We start from the raw sequence: 27,286 nt of genomic DNA on the forward strand, positions 1-27,286 counted from the left end.
TGAAGACCCACTTGCATGCTATTGGTTTGGTTTCCAATGGAGGAACAACCAACTTACTTGTGCCATTCTTTATCAAAGCATCATATTCTTTCTACATCACTTCTTTACATTCATCATGAGAAGCGACTTCTTTGAAGGAAGGTTGTTCAAAATAAATAGACAAATTTAGTTAACAATAATAAGAAACATCCATATTAATAAGTGAATCAAGATCGTATACATCACCTCCATTTTTTTTGGTTGAGCTTCTTGTTCTTGTCTTGCCAACCTCATCAGATGAGAACTTACAAGTATATTTTTCAGCCATTTTGGAGGACCTTTCCAAGATGGCCCAGGCTGCTCAGTTAATTGAGATGGAGCTAAATCAAGATTTAGCCTCCCAATTATGTCAATCACATCACTCAAAGTTTCATCTTGATCAATGGATGAAGCTTCGTGTTGTGGAGAGAGTGCTTCAGAAGGAGAATCCATATATTTATCTTAAGAGATTGATAAGAAATCTACATTTTATGGGTGTCAAAACATGTTGAAACATTCAATAGGATGTTGCATGCAAATATATAACATGCAAGACACAAATAACTTTATTGTCTCTCCTAATGTGAGATAGAAAAGTGTCCAACAAGTGCAAATTCAGCCCTCCAAAAGTTGTCCACAAATTTTCTTTCAACTGTCCAAAATGAACTTGATCAAAGACTTGACTTATATTTGTACTAGGGCTAAATTTAGGCCTTCTTTACTGTCTGAAGAAGCTCCATATTCAACACATAATAGACTTTTATTTCAACTCTAAATGGCTTAGATATTATCAAAAATAAGGTTTGAACTTCACACTCAAAATGGGCTCTAGCTTCATCATGGAACATGATTGGACTTTGTCTTAGATAAGCTCAAACTTCACAAATTCCATAGAGATGGTGTTACACTCGAGGCTTGTTCAAGTCTTGACCTAGTCACCATAGGGTTTCAAGGCAAGCTATGAAATGAGAAGAACTATCATTTACTGTGGGTGGAGAGAGCTAATAGATTACCTCCAACTTGCATGAAAGCTATTCTTCTCGATCAAACACCTCACCCTCTATGATGGCACCATCTATAGGGATGCACATGATCTAGTATACATCCTCTAGTGTAGGTGTCATCTTTCCCCACGGAACACAAATGTTAGTACTACATGAAGTGAGTATTTAAGACAAAATAATCATTTTTCTTAACCATTTATTCCCATTCAATTATTTTATTTTTATATTTTTAATTACTTTAAAGTAAAATGGTCTTGCGCACATAACGAGACCTCTATGCAATGCGTGCCTTAGATTTTTGTGTTACTTTTGCATCTAGAGGAGGAGATATGTGGAATTTGAGCCCTAAATATCCTGTCGATGTATCTAGGCTAAGTAGTGTGATGGAAATATTGGGGATCTACCCTCAATGTATCCAAGCTAAGCGACATGATTGAGAGATTGGGGATTCGACCTCCATATGTCAACATTGATTCTCTTATGGTCGATATCTATGATAAAGTCATCTAAAATGAGTGCAAGCTATTGAAGATCACCAACGAGACCAAAAATCTCAAAGGAAATATCATTTCCATGATTTTAAGTGGTAGAGGGGATGAATTTAAGCCCAATTCCTCCAATGTAGTCGAGTTTGGCGGACATGAAACTTGTGGTGCCACTATGGAGAAGATGAAATTTGGATACCACATATGGAAACTGCACATCCCTACGATGCTTTACAATGAGGAAGAGTGTTTTCACCTTGAGTATAGCTATGTTAATGATTTTTATCGCCATGGAGAAGATGAAAATGTGAGGCTAAGAAGGATGCCCATAATTCGGTTTTGGGTGAGTAGATGGAGAAAGCTGACGAGGTCAATGTTGGGACTTTGTGTAGAAACATTCATCTGACCTCCAATCATTGAATTTAAATGTTTATTTTAGCCATGGATGTCTAGTAAGGGTTTATATATATCATGGGTTTGTCTATTGGGGTTTATTTAAACTCTGTCTTTTATGGGTTTCAATGGGAGACACTTTAGATGGAAATGATCAATGGAAATTGTTAAATAAAATAAACTATGCTACTTAAACCCCCGCAGTTTAAGTATTTTCCTATGCTTATAAGCTTCGTTATCTTCATTGATTCTAAGGAGGAGGATATGGAGAGAGAGTGTGTATTAAAGGTGATTTACGAAGACGTTGCTTCCGCCTAGATATGATTTCTTTAGATGCAGATATGATGGACGTCGAGGCTAAGGCTAAGGTGGATGAATTGGAGGATATACTGCTAAATAATCAATGCACTAGTTCTCGAGTGGAAACCCCCAAGTTCAACCTCAAGACGCCACATCTTCTCCAAATGCAAGTATGTATGATTATACATCAATGTTTAGATTTTTGGTCTCTAAAATTAATTACATATATGATAAATCAGTTCCATGGCCAATTTAGTTGAAGTGCACGTTGTTCAGCAAAACTTTGTTGTGGATAAAATTCTTTGGTTAAAGTTATTGACATTCACAGTTTCTAATCAAGTTTCAACAAAAAAGTCCTACCCTCTGTATAGCCCTAGCAAATCAGTTTTCACTTTTTATCCCTAAGCTCCGAGTTTAAATGGCCCACCTTAGCTGGAATTCTTGTTATTTTTCAGACCTAGTGAGACTCACGATTGGTTAATCCTAATTTGAAGTAGCATGCATTCTTCTATCCTAAAAATTCCCTTTTTTAAATAAAATTTTTAGAGGTACAACACTGTTTAAAATGCTTGAGCCCTTGCTGGCACCTGTTCCTACACTAGCATCCAATTGCGCTCCTACAATGCTCCCTTATCAACAACTTGAGCCATCTAACCATACCTCTCTATTCAACATTAAGTCATTGAAAATAAAGAAATAGGTTTAGTTTTTGAAACAAAGATTTAAAAAAAAATACCTTTAATGATTTGAGAAACATGCACACATAAATACATGTGTGATTTGTTGAAAATATATCATGTTCCACCCATGTATGACATTGTTGATGTCACCTTTGGGTAGAGCATTGCAATGTTACTAACATTGTTGATGTTGCCTTTGGGAAGATCATTGTAATGTTACTGACATAGGAGAAGCAACCTTGTTCATTGATATAATTACTAAATTATAAGGAGGTGTACATTCTCTACCTCCTTGTTGAACCTGTAACATCTTATGAGGAATCATATGCTCTTAACCATAAACTGCTTGAGATTGCTTCCCTGAACAAATGTGAAGATGCCATCAAATAGAAAATAAAAAGTATGCAAAGAATATATAATATCCCTTCTTCAAGAGTTAGAACAATGCACAAACCTACAAAATTTGTTTCAACATGCAAGACTCTCGCAAATCCTCTGCAGGTTTGGGAGTGTTTGGTCAATAAGCCTACAATAACAACCCGCACTACCCAAGCCACTCACAAAATGAAACTCTGTGAAGAAGTATTGCAAAACCCCCTTTTTTAAATTATGTTTTCATTTTTCACATTGTTAATCATGAATGTGTCACTTTCAATATTTTTGTTGGTTCTTAATATGGTTCTATTGTTGGTTTTTGTGATATTTGGTCATACAACAATGTTTCCCATTATAGCCTCTATGGAGAAGTGTAAGCCTTTTTCTCCCCAAGCTTGCACATTTCCTAGCCGAGATATAATGAGAAGCATTGGAGTATGGCCAAATATCCCAAAAACCAACAATATAACCATCTTAAAAACCAACCACTAGACTCACTGAGAAAAAATGAATATATCCAAAAAGAAAGAACATTGTATAATCTCGAAATGTGGTATAATATTAAATTATTAATGGAATTGGTTGGTCGTGCAATAGGTACACTAGAAAGTGAGGTGTCCAACATCCTAATTTTCATCTTTTATGTTATCCCACATTTCACTAATAGTGGTAAATGAGTTAGGTATATGCCACATGTCCTAGCCTATCTCTTCATTTTTATCCATACCACTTTTCATATCATAGCCCCCCCATTCCAATGGCATCAATTCTCTTACTTTTATTATCTTGAGATTACATCATATGTACATAGTGGATTCATGGCTTGGTGAAACAAAATTAGGCTAAGTGAGGTAATTATGTCTCACTAGAAACTTTACTATATCCTACAATTTACTCCATATGTAAAAACGTATAATATGTGGTTCCGTGCATAAAGTCCTCATGACTTGGCATCTAGGAAAATGATTACTTGATATGTGATAGTGTAGTCGATGCAAAAAACAAGAGGGTATCAAATGGGTATGACAATAGTATTCACCGCTATTTTTATCGTAAGAAAGATAGTACGATTAAAATTAGAATTTTTTTTTTTTTTTTTTTTTTTTTTTTTTTTGTTGTAGGTTGGTTTTTGTTAACTCTGATCTATTTTTTCATATCTTCCAGGGAAGAGTCATGAATATAGATTATGTGGTTGGTTTGACTAGCAATACAAGGCAAGATAATTATAGTGTGGCCAAAGCAGGAGTTATTGGGTTGACAAATACTATTGCTAGTAGAAATATCATAGTGAATTTCTTAACTTTGTGAATTTCTGTGTGCATTATAATTCTAAATGAAGAGTTTAGGTTGGAGTTATGAGGTCTTATCGTAATTACTAATCCTTTTGATGGGAAACAAAAATGGATCCTTTTAAATTGTAGAGAAGCCAATGCCATAGCTCCTCGATTTATTGGTTTAGACATGACTACAAAACGTTTAAACTATAGACAATCCAATACCTAGCTCCTGGATTTATTTCTTTAGACATGATTGCAAAACTTGGTGATGAAATTAAATGAAATGCATCACTTTCACCATATAGTAATCCAAAATATATTGTACTTTTATCATATTTCAAATAACTTCTTATTTCTATCCAACGTTCTACTTCAGGGTCTATGATAAACTTTGATATATAGTTGATTGCAAAACTAAGACCTGTCCCAATGATTGTAAGATAAGTCAAACTTCCCACAAGTTGCCTATAAATTGACTCATTTGCTGATTTTGAGTCTACTTTAGCTGAAAGTTTCAACTTCTCCATATATGTATGTATTTTTACAATCAACAATATTGTATTTGTCTAGTATACCTTTTGCATGCTTAGTATGTAAAGTAAAAACACATTTGTTACTATGCCAAACTTAAACATCTAGGCAATGTTATAGGAGGCCTAAATCTGTAATGTCAAAAGTTGAATGTGATTCAATTTTATCTTGGTAATTGGTCTGGCCTCACTACCTATGATGATGATGTCATATACATATATCACTAATATATCTATGCACTATCCTCAATTTTAATATAGATATTTTAATTAGAAAATCTTATTCTCAAGTTGTTATCCTACAAATGTTTGTCAATTTTGATGTACCAAGCTCCTGGTACTTATTTGGGACCATAAAGAGCCTTAACTAATCTACATGACATATGTTCCTTTCTAGGAACCTAGAAACCTTGAGGTTGACACATATAAACCTTTTCCTTCAAAATATCATTGAGGAAGGTGTTAGAATATAATGGTTACATGTGTAATAAGTCACATTAGTAACTTAGGATAAAAAATAGGCCTTTTGGTTATTATAAGCTTTTAGATTTTTGGGAAAATAACACCTCCCAACTCTATATAATAGAGGTGAATCTTTTCGTAACTATATGAATTATTTTAATAATAAAACTTTTTGTTTGGCATGTGCATGTACTCTATCTAGAGTTTCATCGATAAGTCTAGTTCAATTCATTTTATAATATGGGATTAGAGTATATGAGTATCATTCCCTAGTTGTGATTTGAAGGTAGATGTCATTGGAGTAGAGAGTTTCTTAAGAGTTGCAATGTTCACATTTACAAGAGCCAGTGTCCTTACAGGTATGAGCCACTATCATTTCATACTAGAGAAGAGCCAGCAAGGAACATGTGTCAAGGTTCCATGTGGTATTTTGGAATTTGATTATAGGTCTTTCCATTTCATATTATGAACGATTATGTTGCCACCATATGAAGGTTCCTTAAGAAATTTTCGAATTGAGAGTGGAGTGGTCGAGCTAGTGTGTATGTTGGCTCAAAGAAGATGGTGATATGATAAGTGAGTGTTGGCCAAATATCTTAAGTGGAATATGCACTGGTCTGACTGCTGTTGGAATTCATTTCATATGCTATTTTCTAGATCAAATTGGCGTATTCTTATCATTCCTCACTTCCTAATCCTCCCAACTACCTTAGTCATATTTCTAACATTGTAATGAACCAGAGTATAATGTTCTTGATCTGTTTCAATTTCTATACAGTTTGATATCTTGATTATTGTTGTAGAAAGAATATGAAACTAGGAGGGATTTGCACCATTCTTATACACCCCCTGTGGAGTCTCGATTGCCTTGATCCAATTTTTTTTGAATCCCGAATTGGTGTTATCATTGTAGGATTTTGAGAGTTATAAGGTCTCCATGAATTTGTGGCTCAGTGAGATCAAAGAGTTACCTTTTTAATATATTCCTAGAAGGAATCCAATAGATTAGCCCCCTTTTTCCTATATTTAATAGCACTAGAAGGGATGCACATCCCTAGGTTATTATTGAGGAGAGAAAGAGATCTTCCTTGTGTTGTGTGGGCCAATGGAGGAGGGTGTTATGATTGTTTTATGGATAGATAAGGTTCCTAGAGATTTCTATAATGAATATATGTTCTAACATAAGATAAAATGGGGCGAGTTGAGTGAGATAGAAGCCCACAACTTGAATACATTGCATTGTTGACCTCATACACTATCATGGGTGCTAGTTGTCTTATATTCCTATGGTTGGGTGAAAAATTAGGATTATATCATTTTGAAAGATAACTTTCTATATTTGTTTTACAAAATCATTATTTAATCATATTTCATGTTTGTTATAGACGTATTTGGGCACTGCAACCCCAATCACATATGTCCATAAACCAAGGGCTCTCAAACCCCTAAAAGTGTTGTTTCATACTGTAAAGGATCAAGGTCAAATGATTACATCATTTCCTAGAAGTTCTCCCTGAAAAACTGCTCAGTACTGGTCAAAACTGGACCATATAGACTACTCCTTGCTAAGGGTGCGATGCATATCACCTGCTACACACAGAGGGTGTGATGCATACTAAAAAACCCTTCTGTAGGGTATGATGAGTGAGAGAAGACAAATGACAGAGGTAGTTTGCTAGGTTGAAACCTAGAGAATCTTTTAGAAACTGCTCATATGACACTTGCCTCTCTGAATTCGCCCAGGGATGAGTAAGAGATCATGAAATCTACAAGTGGAACCAAGAACTATCAGTGAAATGACACTGATTAAAATCCCAGAAGCTGACTCACTCTCCTGCAAACATCTATATATGGATCCCTCATCCTAGAGATCCAAAGGCTGGAATTTTGTAATTCGTAAGGAAGTGTTGTTGGTTTCTCTTTGAGACATTGTATTGTTGGGTGATCTTGCTTTTTATGAGGTGAAGAGGGCTTTCATGTGGGAAGGATGATGTTGGATCAGACAGCTTGGTTCTAATACTCTCTTCTACTACTTCTATCAATAAAGCTATTTGAATTTTCCTCCATATACTTACATATCTCCGAATCCTGTATTTATATATGCATTTGGTATGGTTAATGTACATCTGATCCTATATTATTTATGGTTATAGATTTGTATTGTTTGATGGTATTTTGTTGCTTTGACTCTATAGGTGTTATTTGAAGCGGGACAAATGAGAAAGGAGTGGTGAAAGTTCTATCAAGGGAGAGAGGAAACAAGCAAAGAGACTAGTGAAACTAAGGTTGGTACTCTTTGCTTCTCTCTCATCTATCTCTCATAAAGGAAAACACAAGTAACTTTGGTTTGTTTGTTTCTAAGATAGCTACCCATCTTAGTGGGACTAGTAGCTTTGAATGGAAAGTATTTTTCTAGATAACAAAATGGAGACTCTGCTGGGGAGCGAATAGTTTGTTTGTTTTGCTACTATTTTTTCTTTATAAACTGTAGATGGAGCCTGAAGTTAAGCCAACTAGCCTTTGAACTGATTTTTCTATGTAATTGCAAAGTAGATCAACGCTGCTTCAGTCAATCTCCGATTGGTTTATGAACTGAACATCTGACTTGCAAACATCCTAAGGGCCCTGGTGGTAGCTCAAATAACCTCATTAGATCAGCCCCTATACTTTGTGTTTACTGCCTATCAAAAGCTCAACCTAAATCCTTGAACTTAACTGCAAACTGTGAGTGAAAACCAAGCTCAGTCTTGTACCTAGACCATCGCACTATCTCTCATTGGAAATCTGGATGCATCGCACCTCCCGTGTGTTGCAGGTGAGATGCATCCCTATTTCCATGTGTTATAGGTGTGATGATTGAGTAAGATTGTTTTTGCCTCCATATTTTGGTTTTTTCTTCATTGTCATCAGCTTTAATCAGTAGTTTTGCTGTCTATGATCAGTATATCACTGTTGAAACCTTCTTCCTTTGCATTATTTAGCCTCCATTGATAAAGAATTGTGAATTTTTTTATGTATTTTTCATCATTTATAGTTCTCCTTTGCAAATAGTAGGTTAATCGAACTGTCGTCTTTTGATTTGAAAGTGTCGCAACTGTCATTTTCAGTCAAGAAAAAGAGTGTCGTAAAGTCTTCCCCTTTTAGATAGTCGATTACATTTTTTCCATTTTACTTGATTTTGAAATTATTAGTATTTCAAATGTCGAAAGCAGTTTTAAATTCGAAATCACAAAGTGTCATCTTACTTTTCCTTTCGTTTCGAAAAAAGAAAATCGTTAGTACTATTTGTTTGAAAGAAAATAGTTCAGATCTATACTTAGTTTTCCTTTTGTCATTCTCACATTAAGGGAAATGAAAAAAAAATACATGCATGTCCATTTGCATTTAGACTGCATGTGGAAATTGATTTGGGAAAAGTGCATCTAGTGTGTGCTCTCTGCTCTATGTTGAAAGAATTTTATTTCTCTTTCCTTAGTAACTAGGATTTTCATTTCCAAAAGAAAGTAAATGCCTGTTTATCATCTTAGATTGCATATTTAGGAATTGTATATCTACATCACGTGGTGAACCTTAAAGGCAAACTTCTGAAGAAATATCAACTGTAAAATAAACCTAAATGAATATAAAAACTCTTTGGAACCTAACGCACAACATCTAGAAGTCTAGGCTAGAGACGTCTTCTGGCGTCGTAAAGCCTGGTAACTATCATTTTCATCGTAGGTTGGGTGATTCCTCCTCTTTGATACGACAAGTGCTAGTACAAACTTGTGATCCCATGTACCATTGAGTATATATTGGGAGACCACAATAGGCTATATCCTTTATCCTTAGGAAGTCATGTCTGCCGCCTATCGATCGTAATGCACTGAACACAGCATTCGGGAAGATTGACTGCCGTACCTTAAAAAGTATTCTGCAGTTTTGCGATTGGTTTGGTAATCCCTCTGTCTAGATTTCCATAGTAGTCACTTTTTTTCCTTTTCAGACTCCTTAAGAAAAAGGTCCATCTGAGCACTTATCACTTCAGGATCATTAAAAGTCGAAGGCGACTAGAGTCATCTTTAGCTTTTTCTCGACTCTTCAAATTTGAAAAAGCAAGTTGTGTCAAAGCATCATAAAATTTATTTTAATTAGAATAACATCACTGTTCCCACATTGGTCTTAGGTTGAGAAAATGGAGCCCACCAATCAGGGATTTCCCCTTGGAGGGGAGCCTAGTCCTTTCTCTTCTTGGGGAGATGTTGGTGATCCACACATGGTTACATTGCCCCTTCCAGGACTCACAATTGGCCTGCCAGTATGGCTTTTCTCGACCTCTGTTATTCAAAACACCACAATTCCTCAGCAATCAAATCAGCAACCAGATGATCCTAAAGTCTCTCCCCCACTTTCTACTTTATTTGTTTCTCCCTCTCCTTCTTCCTCTTTGCTTAGTGAAACTAGTAACACTAAAAACCAAGTAACTAAGAAGAAGAAGAAAGAGAAGGAGAAGAAGAAAAAGAAGCCAATGATGAAAGGGGGCAACCATGCATCTTCTGGAGAAAATCCACACACTGCACCTTCCAAAACTAAATCTCCATGTGTCATTTGCAAGGGAGACCACTATCATCGAGATTATCCCTACACCCCACAGATCCTGAGGGACTGGTCTCCCCACTTGCACAATCCGGTGTCTTCAACCTCTGACGTTCATGTTGAGAGCACACCATCAACTAGTGAAAACGAAGTCAATGGACATAAAGGAAGATCTGAATTTCCTTGTAGGTTGTGTGAAGGTGATCATGCCCTCCACTGTTGTCCCTTCTTGGACGAAGCTAAAAGAGTCTTGGATAACCGTCCTGCTTCACCGTAGTGACTTCCTCCTGGATACACGAAACTCTTGCTGAGTCCATCGCTAGTTGAAAATCCAAATAACACACCTTTGTTGTTGGTCGAGGCACCTATCATTAAAGATTAACCCTTTGAGTCCACACCAGACCAAAGTCAACAGGTCGAGATGGTATTCGACCCAGTCTTATCTTCATAAGGTCCATCGTCGAATGGTACAGTCACCAAAGAGAATGAGAATGACACCGTTCAAATTATTTTTGTTAACATACAATTTGATGAACATGGGGGCAATCTACCCATTCCTTTACCACAAGAAGGAAGTTTGTCAGAGATTCATCCGACCATTTATTCAGTCCCTCCTCCAAGCAATCTAGTCGTTTCCTTTGATTGGAATCTACTAGGAAGACCATGCCTACCATCTGATGTACCATTCCAAATCATAGTACAAGCTTACAAAATGATCATGGCTGGTACTATCATAGATGAAGGGGCTTCTACGAGTATCCTTTCCTCAACTGCTTGGAAAGCGCTTGGTTCGCCATCGCTTCTGCCTGAGATTCAAAATCTGTCAGGCTTCAACAAAGGACCTAGTCGACCATTAGGGATCCTTCCAAATTTACCTATAACTTTGAGAAGGAAAATCATTCATCTAAACGTGATGGTAGTCTAAGGACCTCTAGATTACAATCTACTCCTTGGGCATGACTACATTTACAACATGGGAGCTATTGTTTCCTCACTCTTTCGAGTGATGTGTTTTCTGTATGAAGGCAGAATGGTCCAGCTCATTGACCAGCTTTCATTCCCTAGTTCAAACATAGCTACTAGTCAAATACCATCCCTAACTAGTCTTTTTGCACAAGGAATGTCTCATCAACCTCCAGTCCGTCCACCTGATGAGTGCGAGTGATTCGGTGAATGTGACTAAACCCAGGGGGCATGTGCCCTGGTCTGCTTCGGCAGGAAAACCCCATATATAAGATGTATTTCCTCATAGGATATATGACTAGTCTGACACACCTGTCCATTTAGGAAAATGGGATTATATTGGGAAAGGATTTCCTCGTTGAAGGTTATGTGATTGGAAATTCCCACCATTCACCTTTGTCTATTTCGGACTGAGCCAAGGAAGTGTTTTGTCTGCAAATGCGGACGAAAAAATCTTGCTAATGCAAGAACTTCTGTATGGTAACCTGGAAACTTACTCTTCTTTATACCTATGGGCACGCAAACCTTTTTTGTGCAAGTGAAAAGCGACCAGCGTAACTCTAACCCCGTAGTTTTTACTAACTTCAACTGTTTAAGTTAGGTGATTGGTCTGATCAACCATTCACCTTTGCAAGGGCCAAATGGCACCGGAAAAGTAAAGGAGATTGTTTCCCACTGAGAGACTATCCTACCTAACCTTAGTAGCTCTTTGACCCCTCGGACAGTAGTTGGTAATTCCTAGCTTGCATATGAAAGGCTTCAGAGCAATGTTTCGCATGGGGCAAGCTCCCTAAAAAATGAACCTACCAATGAGAGACATCCTTATTATACGACTAGCACGAGCAGGTTTATATGAAGTTCAAGCTCGTTAAAAAATAAACCTAGCAATGAGCATATGTTCCCCCAAAGTTCAAGCTCATTAAAAAAAATGAACCCACCTTCAGTAAATAACCTTTGCGATCACATAACTATCAGATTTTTAACCTTGGTCGTGTTCTTACCATCACCTCTACTTCTTTTTTAGCCGATCATATGCCTCCATTTGATTGTTTACCCTTTTGAGGAATAGTTGCGACGAGTGATTCTATTAGCCACCTTCTTTACATTGTCGTGATTGAAAAGTTCCAAACCTTACCTGGAACTAGTTGCTATCCAAAAACATCACTCGTTCCTCAAAAAATGAGTCTCCTTTAAGCTCTTTTCAGACTCGTAAAATATGAAAAGATTTCCGAGCAATTGGCCTCTCCAACTCATTAAAGTGATTGGAAGTGCCATCCCTCCTCTATATTTTAATCTTTTTGGACCTGAGGGATCATTACATAAAAAGATCGAGCGTTTGTCTTGTTTGGCTTGTTAAAATTATCGAAAAGTCATCCCTTTCATATTATTTTATACCTTTTCGGACTTAAGGGATTATATTATGAAAAAGGACTACTGGAGTTTCCTTTCCATCTCTTTTCAGACTCTCTAAAATTGAAAAGGACCAAGTTATCTTTGTCGTTAAACTCGTTAAAACAATAGCGACAAACTTGTCCTTGCAGACAAGAACGAGTTTTTCTAGGCTCGTTAAAACATAGCGACGGGTTTGCTCGAAGGGAAAATTATAGAACAAGCATATGTTATCCTCCTCAAGCTTGACAAAAATAAAGAGGTAATGGTCAGCAATGATTGGGGAAAAAGGGAAGAAAAATTGAATAACTTCATTGGTAGCAGGTTGCTCTTGAACATGACACTTTTTCTCCATCACCATGATCGAGTCAGGTTGGGTTATTCTGTTCATGGGTCTTATCACCATCGGTCCTCCGTACCATTCATTTTGGGGTCAATGCTACCAATCCATTCTAGTGTCACTGATATGTTCAAGAGAAGTCGCTCAGAGAATTCACCAACCCAACTAATGTCTCATCTGCTGCAATACCTTAACGCTCCATTCTTTCATGACTGCCACCCTAAACCTTGTATCATCAGATTGTTTTCACCTCCACAAAATCATTTTCTCCATTCTGTGTCGTAGATGTGGGATTCATTAAGGCCCTCCTATGATGGGTCACTTCTTGTCAACATCATCTCTTTATCCAAGAAGTTGACTTAGGAACAACCCTTTCAGTACTTTGAAGCTTGCATGCCTCAATGGCAAGTTTCTCACTTCCGGCAATAGGTTTACATCAATGGCCTTTGACTGAAATATTTTGCGTGGTGTTCGACATTGAATCATGTATTCACACCACGTGAATTGTACTGCAGTGTCTTGAGGGTCATCAACATTATCGGTGATTCCTCTCATGCTTGTTAACAACCTACATCATTGGCTGGTAATCAGGTGATGTCTTTCCATGTTCGACATCAGAACATCTTTTCACATGGATCAACTTGTACTTCGGGCAAAGATAGAATGTGTTTGAAGACCCCGGATCTATTTTCTTCCATCTGGGCTGTGATATATTCAGGAAGATAAAAACATCAAATGTACATCGTCTCTGCACAGATAATCTTCCAAACTAAGGGATGATGACTCTACCAGAATCATCAGTTTGCCACATAGACGATTGTCTGTCCTATGTACATGAAAATGAATTTATAAAGCTGAGCATGGGAATCCCTGCCTCAACTAGATCGTGAAAATATTATGAAGATAATGTATTGTATTGTATCTTATTACAGGTCACCTTCCAGTTCAAAAAACCTCGGATCCTCATGATAAAGCATTTCACTCGACATCAGAAGATTTACAAACTCATGCTTTAGGGGGCAACTGTTATAGACATATTTGGGCACTGTAACCCCAATCACATATGTCCATAAAACAAGGGCTCTCAAACCCCTAAAAGTGTTGTTTCATACCCTAAAGGATCAAGGTCAATTGATTACATCATTTCCCAGAAGTTATCCCTGAAAAATTGCTCAGAACTGATCAAAATTGGACCATATAGACTGCTCCATGCTAAGGGTGTGATGCATCTCACCTACTACAAATGGAGGGTTTGATGCATACTGAAAATCCCTTCTATAGCGTGCGATGAGCGAGAGCAGACAAATGGTAGAGGCAATTTGCTAGGTGGAAACCCAGAGAATCTTCTAGAGACTGCTCATATTACACTTGCCTCTCTGAATTCGCCCAGGGATGAGTAAGAGATAATGAAATATCCAAGTGGAACCAAGAACTATCAGTGAAATGACACTAATCAAAAACCCAGAAGCTGACTCACTCTCCTGCAAACATCTATATATGGATCCCTCATCCTAGAGATCCAAAGGCTGGAATTTTGTAATTCGTAAGGAAGTGTTGTTGGTTTCTCTTTGAGACATTATATTGTTGGGTGATCTTGCTTTTTATGAGGTGAAGAGGGCTTTCATGCTGGGAGGATGATGCTGGATCAGACATCTTGGTTGTAATCCTCTCTTCTACTACTTCTATCAATAAAGCTATTTGAATTTTCCTCCATATACTTGTATATCTCTGAATCCTGTATTTATATTTACATTTGGTATGGTTAATGTACATCTGATCCTATATTTTTTATGGTTATAGATCTGTATGCTTTGATGGTATTTTGTTACTTTGACTCTACAGGTGTTCTTTGAAGCTAGACAAGAGTGGTGAAAGTTCTATCAAGGGAGAGAGGAAACAAGAAAAGAGACTAGTGAAACTAAGGTTGGTACTCTCTGCTTCTCTCTCATCTATCTCTCATAAAGGAAAACACAAGTAAATTTGTTTTGTTCATTTCTAAGATAGCTACCCATCTTAGTGGGACTAACAGCTCTGAATGGACACTAGTTTTCCCGATAACAATGTTATGACATGCATGTGATTATGGTTAAATATAGTGATGGGTATTTGGTTTTCAAATTTATTTTAATTTATTTCCTACTTATTTAGATTCGCTATATTTTAATTATCACATCTACACATATGTTTCTTTAATTATATCTCTCCAAAAGGGACCTTTCATGGTGGGGATTGTGGTGAATGATCTTGAATAATATGCTTTGTTACTTGTCCAACATTTAGGGTTATGGTTATGGATTTCATAGTGTGATGTGGAGATAAAATTGTAGGCCAGAGAAAAAAAGTCCATCTAAAGGAAGGTTGTTTTCACATAAAACTTTATCGTGGAAGATCTTTCTTTGTCCATATACATTTGATTTTAATGGGTGGTTTGTATGTAGGTTTGGTATGACATATATTCTAGCATTTTATTGTGTATCTATTGAAGATATTTTCAAATTGTCTTGTAGGTGGGTGTTAACAAGCTCATTGATCTTGTCAGAGTCACCCTTGGACCAAAGGGAAAAAATGTAATTTTGGATATCAAGTATGGTTCTCTCAAGATTGTCAAAGATGGTGTGACAATAGCTAAGGACGTAAATGGTAGATGTTAGTTGTAAATTTTTTGTATTCTATATTAGTTTTCCTTCCTTAAATGTATTACTATATTATACTTGTTGGGGGGGGGGGGGGGTGGGTGTGGGGAATTCTTACTGATCATAGACAACATATTTCTTGTTATGAAACCAGCTCAAGAAAAGATAGAAAAGATAGATCAACGCCTTAGAATTTAGCCTCTTCGAGGGGGCAACCTCCTTTACATTACATAAATGAACAATTATTGGATGATTCAAATGAAAAAACCTCCTTTCTATATATAGGAGTCTAAGGAGTCACAATATAACCCAGCCGACCTAACAATAATAATGTAAAGCCACAAAAATAACAATAGAAGGATTCTATGGGGCACAGTAATAACAATATGGGGATAATAGGGGCACAACAATATTAATAAGGGATGCAACTACAATAGTAATGGGGTAATTACTAGTATTATAGGGACCCAACATGCCCCTCTCCTTCCAAAAAAGTGTCGTCCTCAACACTTGAGTAGTTCTGGATGCTTCTGTATAAAATTCTCATCCTCCCATGTGGAATCTTCAGTGGATAAGTTCTTCCACTTGATAAGATACTCTGAAATTGATCGATTTTGTAGCTGTGGAGTTCTTGTTTCTGTGACTGCGTCCGGTTCCAATATAATTTTTCCTTCCTCGTCAAGTTCTGGCAATATTGTTTGAATTGGGAGCTTGTCACCTATAACCTTCTTTAAACATGAAACATGGAAAACGGGGTACAATCGAGAAGCTGCAGGAAGCTCCAATTTGTATGCCATAGTACCAATCTTTTGCAACACCTTGTATGGACCATAATACTTTGGTGATAATTTATTATCCTTCTTAGCTTTCTTGAGGGACATTTTCTTATATGGTTGTAGCCATAGGAATACCCAATCACCTACATAAAAACTTCTTTCGCTGCGATGTTGATCTGCCTGTTGTTTCATTCTATTCTGTGCCAACACGAGGTTATCCTTTAAGAGTTGGAGGACTTGTTGTTGATGTTCGATGTGATGTTCCACTGCTTGAACCTTAGAATTTTCTCTTAAATATGATGTGATGGATGGTGGCTGATATCCATAAAGTGCCATAAATGGGGTCATTTTTGTTGCTGTATGGAAGGAAGTGTTATACCACCATTCAGCCAGAGGCAACCATTTGACCCATTGTGTATGTTTATCAGATACAAAGCAACAAAGATATCCTTCCAAACATTTGCCTACTATCTCAATTTTCCCATCAGATTGAGGATGATAAGATGAGCTATGAGCTAACTGAGTACCAAGACAAGAAAATAATTCTGTCCAAAAATTTCCAGTGAAAATGGGATCTCTGTCACTTACAATAATCTTTGGGTTTCCATGTAGCTTTTGATTTATTTCCATAAATGCAGTAGAAACTGTACCGGCTTTAAATAGATGTGATAATGCACAAAAGTGTGCATACTTGGTAAGTCTGTCAACTACCACCATGATGACACTCTTTCCCTTAGACTTGGGTAAACCTGTGATAAAATCCATTGAAACCTCCTCCCAACGTTGGCTTGGAGTGGATAAAGGTTGTAATAGACTCAGTGTCTTAATTGTTTCAACTTTATTTTGTTGGCAAACCAAACATTCCGCCACAAATGTCTGAATATCTGATTTAAGGCCATCCCAAAAATATTCCTTCTTAACCCTGTGGTAAGTTTTTAAAAATCCCGAGTGCCCTCCTAAGGGAGAAGTGTGCAATTCGATAAGAATATTTTGTTTTAGTTGGGAATTCTTACAGAGGTATAAGCGATCTTTGTACCACAAAGAATCATTTTTCCAGCTAAATGTATCAGACGTACTTGAATCTTGTTGTAACTTTCGAATAAGTGCCCATACTTCTTCATAATTCTTCCACTCCTCCCTTGCTTCGTTTATCCAATCTGGTTGGATAATAGAAATGGCACACACCAATGCTTCCACATCCTCATCCTTTCTTGAGAGTCCATCTGCCACCACATTTTTCTTCCCTTTTTTGTAGATGATTTCAAAGTGATAACCCAACATATTTGTGACCCACTTTTTTTGCTCTTTAGAGGATAATCTTTGTTCTAAAAAGTATTTAAGGCTATCATGATCCGTTTTTACCTTGAAGTGTCTTCCCATTAGGTAGGGTCGCCATTTCTTAAGTGCATGGAGTATTGCCAACATTTCCTTCTCATAAATAGCTTTGTGTAAAAACTTTCCCTTGATTGGACGACTTTCAAAATCAATGGGTCTTTCATCTTGCACTAAAATAGCACCAATTCCATTTCCTGAAGCATCGCATTCCACAATAAAGGTTTTTGTGAAGTCCGGTGTAGCTAAAACCGGTGCTTGGCACATTGCCTCTTTAAGATGTTCGAAGGCCTTTGTTGCTTCTGGAGTCCATGAAAATGCATCTTTCTTCAATAATTTTGTTAGAGGTGCTGCTATTCTCCCATAATTCTTAACAAACTTGCGATAATACCCTGTCAACCCGAGAAATCCTCGCAGATGCTTTATGGATGTGGGGATTTTCCATTCCTTAATGGCTTTAATTTTGCTAGGGTCTACCTTAACTCCTTCATGAGATACAATATGACCCAGGTACTCCAACTCTTGTACTCCAAAGAAACATTTGGATCTTTTTGCATATAATTGTTTCTCCTCCAATAGTTGTATCACCCTGTCAACATGTTCAACATGATCCTTCCGAGACTTGCTATAGATTAGTATCTCATCAAAAAATACTAACACATTTTCTAAGGAATGGTTTGAAAATGGAATTCATCAAACCTTGAAATTTTGAAGGTGCAATGGTAAGGCCAAAAGGCATGACCAAAAATTCATAATGACCCTCATGAGTTCTAAATGCTATTTTTGGAATGTCTTCAGTCTTCATTCTGATTTGATGATATCCTGACGAAGATCCAACTTGGTGAAGTAAATTGATCCATGCAATTCATCCAGTAATTCATCAATGACGGGAATGGGAAACTTATCTTTAATAGTGAGCTTGTTGAGCTCCCTATAATCCAGACATATGCGCCATGATACATCCTTCTTGTGCACTAATACTACTAGAGCAGAGAAAGAACTTTGACTCGGTTGAATTATACCAGCCTCTAGCATTTTTGCAACCATACGTTCAATTTCACTCTTTTGGGCATAGGGATATCTGTACGGCCTAATGTTTGGAGGAACACTTCCTGGAATCAAATGAATAGCATGATCATGATCACAAATAGGTGGGAGACCTTTGGGAGTCTCAAATACCTTGGAATGATTGTCCAAGACTTTTTGGAGATCTGTAGAAATAGATGATTGCAATGTGGAAACATCTAGCAAACATAATTGTGCAATTACACCCCTTTGTTCCTTTTTTAGAAGCTTTGTCATACCATTAGAGCTAATTATCTTTTCCGGTTTCCCTGCAATACCCCTTAATTCAACTTCCTTTCCTTCCATGGAAAATTTCATGAAAAGTTCTTGAAAATTGAAAGCTATTGTACCCAAGGATTGTAGCCATTGTACTCCTAGTACAACATCAGCACCTCCCATTGGAATGGAAAGAATTGGGCTAGTCAATACATATTATCCCATCGATAGCTTGATATTATGGCACTTTCCAGAGCAATTTATTTTTCCTCCATTTGCAACCATCACTTGACACTCTGGTGCTGGGTATAAGAAGCAATTCAATTCTTTTGCTACCTTACAATGAATAAAATTGTGGGTACTTTCTGAATCAATCAACACTAGTACCTTTTTCTTCTTGATTTGTCCTTCTATCTTGATGGTTTGAGGAGTGGTAATTCCCACCAATGCATTACAAGATATGGTCGGATTCATTTCTTCTTTATCTAGGCTTTGTTCCTGGAGTATATCCTCTTCTTTTGACCTTTCTTCCTCCTTTTCTTCTTCCTCTTCACAATCTATGTAGAATAATTTCTTCTCAGCACACTTATGACCCTTAGTGTATTTTCTATCACAACTGTAACAAAGCCCTTTTTCTCTTTTTTCTTCCAATTGTTGTGGTGTCAACCTTATAGGTTGTGGAAGACTAGGAGCAACCACACTTCCATCTTTATTGTTGTGAGTGGTATGCTTCCTGGTTGCCATAATTTTGATTTCCATTTTTCTTGCTAACCTGAATGCCTTATCTAATGAATCAGGTTCCCAAAGGCGAACATCATGTTGGATATTATCCTTTAAAGTCCCTATTAACACATCAATCCTATGCTCCTCTGGAATACCTTTTATCCTTATGTTCAATTTTTGGAACTCCTCAATGTGCTCCATTATTGAACCCTTTTGTTTGAAACTTATCAATTGGCTAAAAAAAGTGTTTCTTTTTCTATCCTCATAATGTGCTATCAATTCTTCCGTAAAAATTGCCCAAGTGATAATTTGTTTACGAGAGCAAAGCCATTGATACCATACAAACTGATTTGGTTCCAAATATAAAGTTGCAATACGTACCTTTTGTGTGTTTTGCACATTATTGAGATCGAAAAATTGCTCCATTTGTAATATCCATGTTGCGGGATCCTTGCCATCAAACTTCCTCATATCGGTTTTTGGAATATGGTGGGTTTTCAATCCAACATTGGAGTCTAAGAAATCATGATTAACATTTCTTTTGTTCGCATCATGAGTTTCCTTTACTACTTTTTCACCATTGGTAAGTATTTCTTGTAGAAAATTTGTCAAATCTGTCTTCAAATCTGCCATGCCTGTCTTCAAATTTGTGTTAAAATCTATCTTCAAGTTGTCCATCTCAGCTTCCATGCCATTCATCTTAGCTTCCACACCATTTATCTTAGCTTCTGTTAGCTTTTGTGACAGTGACATTTGTTGCACTTGTTCTTGTAATTTTGATATATCATGTAGCATTTCTTCCTCTTCTTCATGAGTCATGCTAGAGCTTTCAGGTTTCTTACTAGGTGTTTGCATTTTCTTTCCTCAGGCCATCAGTTATTGATAATAATGCTCTACTATTCCCTTTGAATTTCTTCAAAATAAATTTTCAAACCAAGCTTAAGCAAAAATTTAAGAAAATCTACACACCTGTTTTCACTTTGTAGGAGCTCGATATTGCCTCTGATGTATCTCTGCACTTTCCAATCACCTAGTTCTAAATTTTTGATCTACAGTATCTCTCTATGTTCTCTTTCCAATGCCACAAGTCTGACCCAAATTGGATTCTCCAAGAAAGAGTTATGCGAAATCTCCCACAGTGACTTGATTATAGACTAGTTCAGTAGAGAGAACTTGTACGACGTGCCACGAGTGACTGTTTCGATCTTTGGATCTAAAAAATGCATACAAGAAACCAAAGTCCGTCCTCTTTCTGTACCTTCTTATGAAATTTCAATCCGATCCCCAGAGAGAAAGTTATGACGATTTTCCCCAGGTCACCTGTTTAGAATGTAATTCAGGAGTATGCAAAAAGACCAACTTCCTCAGATCATATCTCCGCAAATATAGCGCAAAAAGCTTTGAAATTTGGACCCGAGGTTCAACGCGATTTCTTCTCAAATGATTTTTTCTTTCAACTTCTAAAACGTCGCAGAAAAAAATTTATAGCGAAAATTCCACGATGACCTGTTTGGAGCAGCGAAACCCTAGAATCCAAAGCTCTGATACCAAATGTTATGAAACCAGCTCAAGAAAAGATAGAAAAGATAGATAAACGCCTTAGATTTTAGCCTCTTCGAGGGGGAAACCTCCTTTTTTTTCCAAGGAAAAAACGGTAACTTTTTATTAAAAAGATAATGAAAAGTTACACAAGCAGATGCATTTAAGCATTCCGTATGCTGCCACAAGGGCCCGAGTGCTTTCGCACCCCACGCTACGTTAGAGGACTAACGTGCAGAAAGAATAAGAAAAGAGAAGAGAAAAGAGAATATGTAAGGAGCAAAAACTGGAATCCGGCAGTGAGTAGAACTCACGCTTCAAGTTTTTCTCCCCTTTTTCTTTTCGACCTTGCGCCACACTCCTTGTGTGGGCTCGATCGAAGCAATGACTAACTGTGTCTCTGTATTCTGCGGGCCAGGTTCCTTGTCTGAATCTGAAGTATCTGAGTGGTGGTGCCGTTTGGTGCCTCCCGTACTAAGATCCATGCTTGTCTCCACTGCCTTGTTGTCTGATGGGGTTCCTTTCTGTTTCTCCATTTCTTGGGTTACCTCAGTTTTCTCTTCTGGAGGTTCTTCCTCTGCTGCTTCTGATTCTTCATCCTCTGAATCTGGGGGAGAAAAGTTCCAACCTTTCCTCTGCTTCCCTTTCTGCTTCTTTTTATTCTTGGCTTCTGGACATGTGCTTTGTAAGTGACCTGTCTGCCTACAGATCCTACATCTGAAAGCGGTGTTTTCATAATCTAGTACCTGCAACCAGTTCTGTTGTTTGTAGATCAGCCTTATATTTTCCGGCAGTCCTTTACTTAAGTCTACTTCCACACAGATACGTGCGTAAGTGTAGATCCTTTCATCGATCCTGTCCATGTCTGTTTTGATATATTTCCCTATGCTATTTCCAATGCCTTCCAGCACCCGTTCATCCCAAAAGTGCAATGGAAGATTGTGTAGTCTAACCCAAACTGGCATTTTGGTTACCGTCATTGTATTTGGATCAAAATCTGGGAACCATGGAGTCACAAACAGCCCTGCTGTTCCCCAAAACCATGGCCCGGTACTGATAACTGTATCTCTGACTTCCTTGGATGTGAATCTCACTATGAAAAAACCCTTTGCACATAAATGAATGTCGCACTCCATGGTCCAACTGGTGAAGATCTAGTGGAAAAGATCCATAGGTTTAGGCCAAAAGCTGTTGAAACGGCAGATTAAAGCTCACGTTTCATAGGACTTGACGAAATCATCGAGCCCTGAGGAATCTAATTTTAAAGCTGGGGTTTGCTCTGACTGATCTACTATGTATGGCCTGGGCAGGTGTCCTCCTTGATCTGGGGATGGCCCTGAATTTCTGCTGCCCTGTAAGATGTTTTTATAGGATTTTGGTTGGTGCTGGGCTGCAGCTTTTTTCCCCTTGTCTCCCCCTGAGGAGCTTGGCTGTCCCTGAGGCAGAGCCCCTCCTCTCAATTTGAGATTTAAAATAATGATTGATCCTGGCCCAATCTCATAACTTTCCAGAGATCTACAGTCCTGGAGGGACCGCCTTCCACTGACCAGATGCTGGGCCTGAACTGGGTACCCCATTTCTTCCCATATTTGTTGTTTTAGCTGCATGGAGGTATCTCCTGCATGAACCCATACTAATCGAGGTTTCCCCTGAGGGGGTTTAATCAGGATCTGAAAACAAAAATTAGTTACCTGCTTTGACTGATGGCGAAAATCCAGATCTGGCTCCGTTTTGGTTCCTTTTTCCTTTTGCTTGCCTGGATCTGCATAAACTCTGCCCGATCTAGGATTGATGTCTTTTTTCCAAAAGGTTAGATCTGACCAAGATCTGCATTGATTGGGCCTCAGATCTGGTAGATCCGACCCAGATCTGCCGAGATTAGGTCTTACGGTTTTGGGGTGGATCGGATCTGCAACCCGCAGTCCCCCATCCTTGCATGTAGACTTCCTGAGGAGATGGGCAATATTCCTTCTGTTTGATCGGTGCCTATACCCACCGATCTGATGCCCGAACTCTTGGAGATCTTGGATCTTTTCCTTTTTTGTGAGATCTGGCCTAGATCCGCTGGTTTTAGGCCATGCAATAGGGTATATGGGCGGATCTATCCCATGCAACCCTTCATCGTTGCCTGCTTGAAGAAACTGTATAGGGGTGAGCCAGAAAAACCCTTTTCTCACCGATCTTGTACATATCAGAAAGATTTCTGCCAACTTTCCGCTCTCCAAGAGAGATCCAAACCCAAAGACGAAAAGGGTCTGCAGATCTCTGGTCTCGAGCAAGGTTGCTGGCCTCTCCTTCAGATCGTCACTGATTCCTTTTGGCCCAGCGTGCAAATGGTGATTTGGACAGAGAAAAAATGCTGTACCCACAGCTTCCAGGGGTTCTTCAGATACTTTGGACGGACCGAACCATGCCAGAGCCGCGGCCATACTGTCAGATCTGTAAGAAACAGGGACGGCGACCTTCCCTTCCACGCCACCTTCGACGAACGCCATGCCGCGGGTTCGATTCCTGCGCAAAACCCGAGATGGCATATTATTATATATCGGGAAACCTCCTTTACATTACATAAATGAAAAATTCTTGGATGATTCAAATGACAAAACCTCCTTTCTATATATAGGATTCTAAGGAGTCACAATATAACCCAACCGACCTAACAATAATAATATAAAGCCACAAAAATAACAATAGAGGGATTCTATGGGGCACAGTAATAACAATATGGGGATAATAGGGGCACAAAAATATTAATAAGGGATGCAACTACAATAGTAATGGGGTAATTACTAGTATTATAGGGACCCAACATTTCTCTTTTGATGATCTACCTTGTCTATGGAGTAGCCATAGTAGAGTAATGAATCAAGCTTTAAAAAGTTTAAAACAAGGACTTGTGTTCCAAATGTTGATGAGTCAAGGTAAATTCTTATTACTAGTATAGTTAATGCATTTCAATGTTGCACCCTACTTCTGAAAGGTTGAATTAGAGGACTTAGTTGAAAATATTTTGGCCAAGTTGGTAAAAAATGATGCAACAAAGACAAATGATTCAGCTGGTGATTTAACTACTAGATCTATTGTACATGTGAAAGGTTTAATAGTTGAAGGGGTGTAAAGGTAATTTATTTGTCCCTAGTACTCACTTAAGCATTTATTCATTTTTATAGGTCCTTATGGTGGCTACTGTTTATTTATTTATTTGATGAATTTTCAATGCTTCAGTAGGACCAAGATAGTATCTGAGTGTGAAAATAGCCTTGTTGACGATGATATTTTTATCGTGTTGTCAATTGGTTTGAGCTAGTTCGAAAAAAACCCAAAAGATAAATCTTCTTGGTATTTTTAAGATTTGTAAACAAGAATCTGAATCATAAACCTATGCACATTGTTGCAACTGGAGAAAATCCTATTCAAATTACAATGGGCATTGGCAAGACAGTAAAGGCTCTTGTTTTTGAACTAAGAAATTTGTCAGAGGACGTAAATACTCACAATTTGAGTCACTTTTCTCTTTCTATTCTTGTTTCTTCTTCACTTAGTCTATGGCTTAGGTGAACTTTCATTAGGGGAATAGTTGATCCAAAACTGTCAGCTAGAGTTTCTTGAAGACTTAAGGGTAGAATGTTGAGGAGTCACTTGTGAAACATCTAGGATAGATGTTATTTGTAAGGGAATGTACATACTAAAAGTTAAGGCCCTGCAATTGGAATTATTCTCCAGGCTGAAGATAGTGAATTAGCAGATGTTTCTATAGTAAGTGTTAGGAATAATTATGAAATAGGAAACATGATAGCAGAGGCTATGAGTAAAGTTGCAAGGAAAGGTGTTGTGACACTTGAAGAGGGGAAAAGTGTAGGAAAAAATATATATGTGATTGAGGGAATGAAATTTAATCATGGATATATTTATCTAAACTTTGTGACAAACAGTGAGAAGATGTTTGTGGAGTATGAAAATTGCAACCTAATTGATGTGAATTGAAAGCTTATTGTTTTTTATTGTTGTGCTGCTATTTGTTAGTCCTCCTTCTGATGAAAAGAGAATGGATATGAATCATGTGTAACATTTTTAGAATAAAATATCATATGAGTTATGGAATTGTTTCCCAATTACCTCCATCTTCCATATATTCATGGCACATCCTCCTAGTTCAATTTGGGTTGGTGTTGGTTCTCTACAAAATTTTAAAATATGTGCATTATGAACCTTCTATTATTTCTCGAATCTGTACAATATTGGATTTAGAATACTGATCAGAAAGAAATATGACCACTACTGAGCGTTGGAAGAGGGTTTCTAAATTTATATTTATTTTAACTTCATTTCTAAAATTCATTGATTATGAATTTGGAAATGAACTTGCATCCTTATATTTTCTTATAATTTGAAGCTATTATTGGTTGACAAAAATATCACATCTGCAAGAGACTTGATCACAATATTTGAATAGGCCATCTTTGGGGGCTATCCTATCTTGATCGTTGCTTAGGGAATTGAAAATGAAGCCTTGGCTACTCTTGTTGTGAACAAGCTTTGTGTTGCATTGAAGGTTGGCACTTTGAAACCTCCTAGATTTGGAGAGTGGAAAAGTGAATATTTGGATGACATTGCTATATTGACTGGAGGTATTTTTCAAGTTTAGCTATATTAAGGACTTACACGCACTAAAATATTAAGTACAAAGCTCACTGTGTATACAAGCAATATTATATCATTTTTCGTGGAAACAATCTTTATCTGGCAATTGGTTTGCTCTACAAGTTCAACTTTTCATGTTAATAGGATAAATTCTCACTGAGTGAGAGGTACTAAGAAACAAATCTATCTTCCATTTCTATACTAATGGGTTTCTAAATCTCATGTATACATTGTTTTGTTTATTCTTTCTCTGTGCAAGCATGGTTGTTAGGGGTGAAGTTGGATTTTCCCTTAGATAAAGCTAGAAGTAAGGTTTTGGGTACTACTTCCAAGGTGGTACTTACCAAGGATTCAACAACGATAGTTGGTGATGGGAGCACTTAGGAAGTTGTTAATACAAGTGTGTATCAAATTAGAAGCTTGATTGAGGTGTGCTATTTCTCTATAACTTAAAAATAGGTTTCTTTATCCAAATGGAGGTTTCAAATTATTGTCTTCCTTTCTATGTATAGCCACCATATACTGTAAATTGGCCATCACCTTGTGGGGAGGGATCTCCTCATTAATATCATTCATGATGATGGTATTAATCTCAAATTTGACTCGTGAGTTGTCAAGAAAAGAGTGTAGAAAGAAATAATTTTGATGCATGGTTTATAATTTGAATATACGTGCCTCTGAAGGAACATGCAACAATAATTGTAGACATAAACTTAAATAACTTAAGGTTTCTTTTAATATCATAATATGTTTGACTTGATAGTTAAATTCCCTATCAACATATTTTATGAAATATTTTCACCAATTATATCATTTTCACTTTCTTTGCAGGTTGAAAAACAAGTCTATGAAAAGGCAAAATTGAATGAAAGAATTACCAAGATTTCTGGTGGAGTTGTTATCTAGGAAAATTTTGGCATGGTTGAATTGATGGTAGCCATTTGTAACAATTTCCTATTATTGGGATTATAATGTTCATAATTTTTGATAGGCGGGAGTACAAACAGAGACAAAGTTGAAGGAAAATAGTTTAAGAGTGGAATATGCCTTGAATGGAACAAAGGTATGCATGCAGAACAACATGCATAATAAATTACAAAATCTTATTCATATTTGCAAAAAACATGTTGTGATCTGAAATAAAGGTGAATAATGAATGGTAATTGAATGTTGTCATGCATGAATTTGCTATTATATCAGAGGGGTATATCAAATAAGTTCTTAGAGCTTGGACTTATTTGGGGTGAGGCTTTCAATTGTTTCTATGTGGGATTAGTGTTTGCAACAGTTTTAAGCTAAGCATCATTTCCAATAACATAAGGATCTAATTTTCTAGTAATTAATAGTGGTTATGAGGATGAATTATGTTTCACGTTAGTTTTCCTAGTTAATCATAGTGTTAGTCTTTGGCATAGACCTCGCATTCCTATCTATGGTCAAAGTATGGTGGAGGGAGGGTCGATTTCCAAATAATGAGAGAATGCTTGCCTTGATTGATTTGGCTACTTGGAACTTGGAAGTGTATCCTTGCTATGAAATTGTTTGGAGGGGAATGCCCTTGTAGGGGCTA

At 37.3% G+C, this 27,286-nt stretch overlaps 1 pseudogene; it reads left to right on the forward strand.

Annotated features, from left to right (window-relative positions):
• The first annotated feature begins 2,244 nt into the window (after positions 1-2,244).
• The window catches only part of LOC149226836 (chaperonin 60 subunit beta 2, chloroplastic-like), a 35,984-nt pseudogene continuing 10,942 nt past the window's right edge, over positions 2,245-27,286 (forward strand).

This window comes from Pinus tabuliformis, chromosome J, assembly GCF_031772625.1.
Source record: "Pinus tabuliformis cultivar Carrire ecotype Pingquan chromosome J, CPIR1, whole genome shotgun sequence".
Classification (NCBI taxonomy): Eukaryota; Viridiplantae; Streptophyta; class Pinopsida; order Pinales; family Pinaceae; genus Pinus; species Pinus tabuliformis.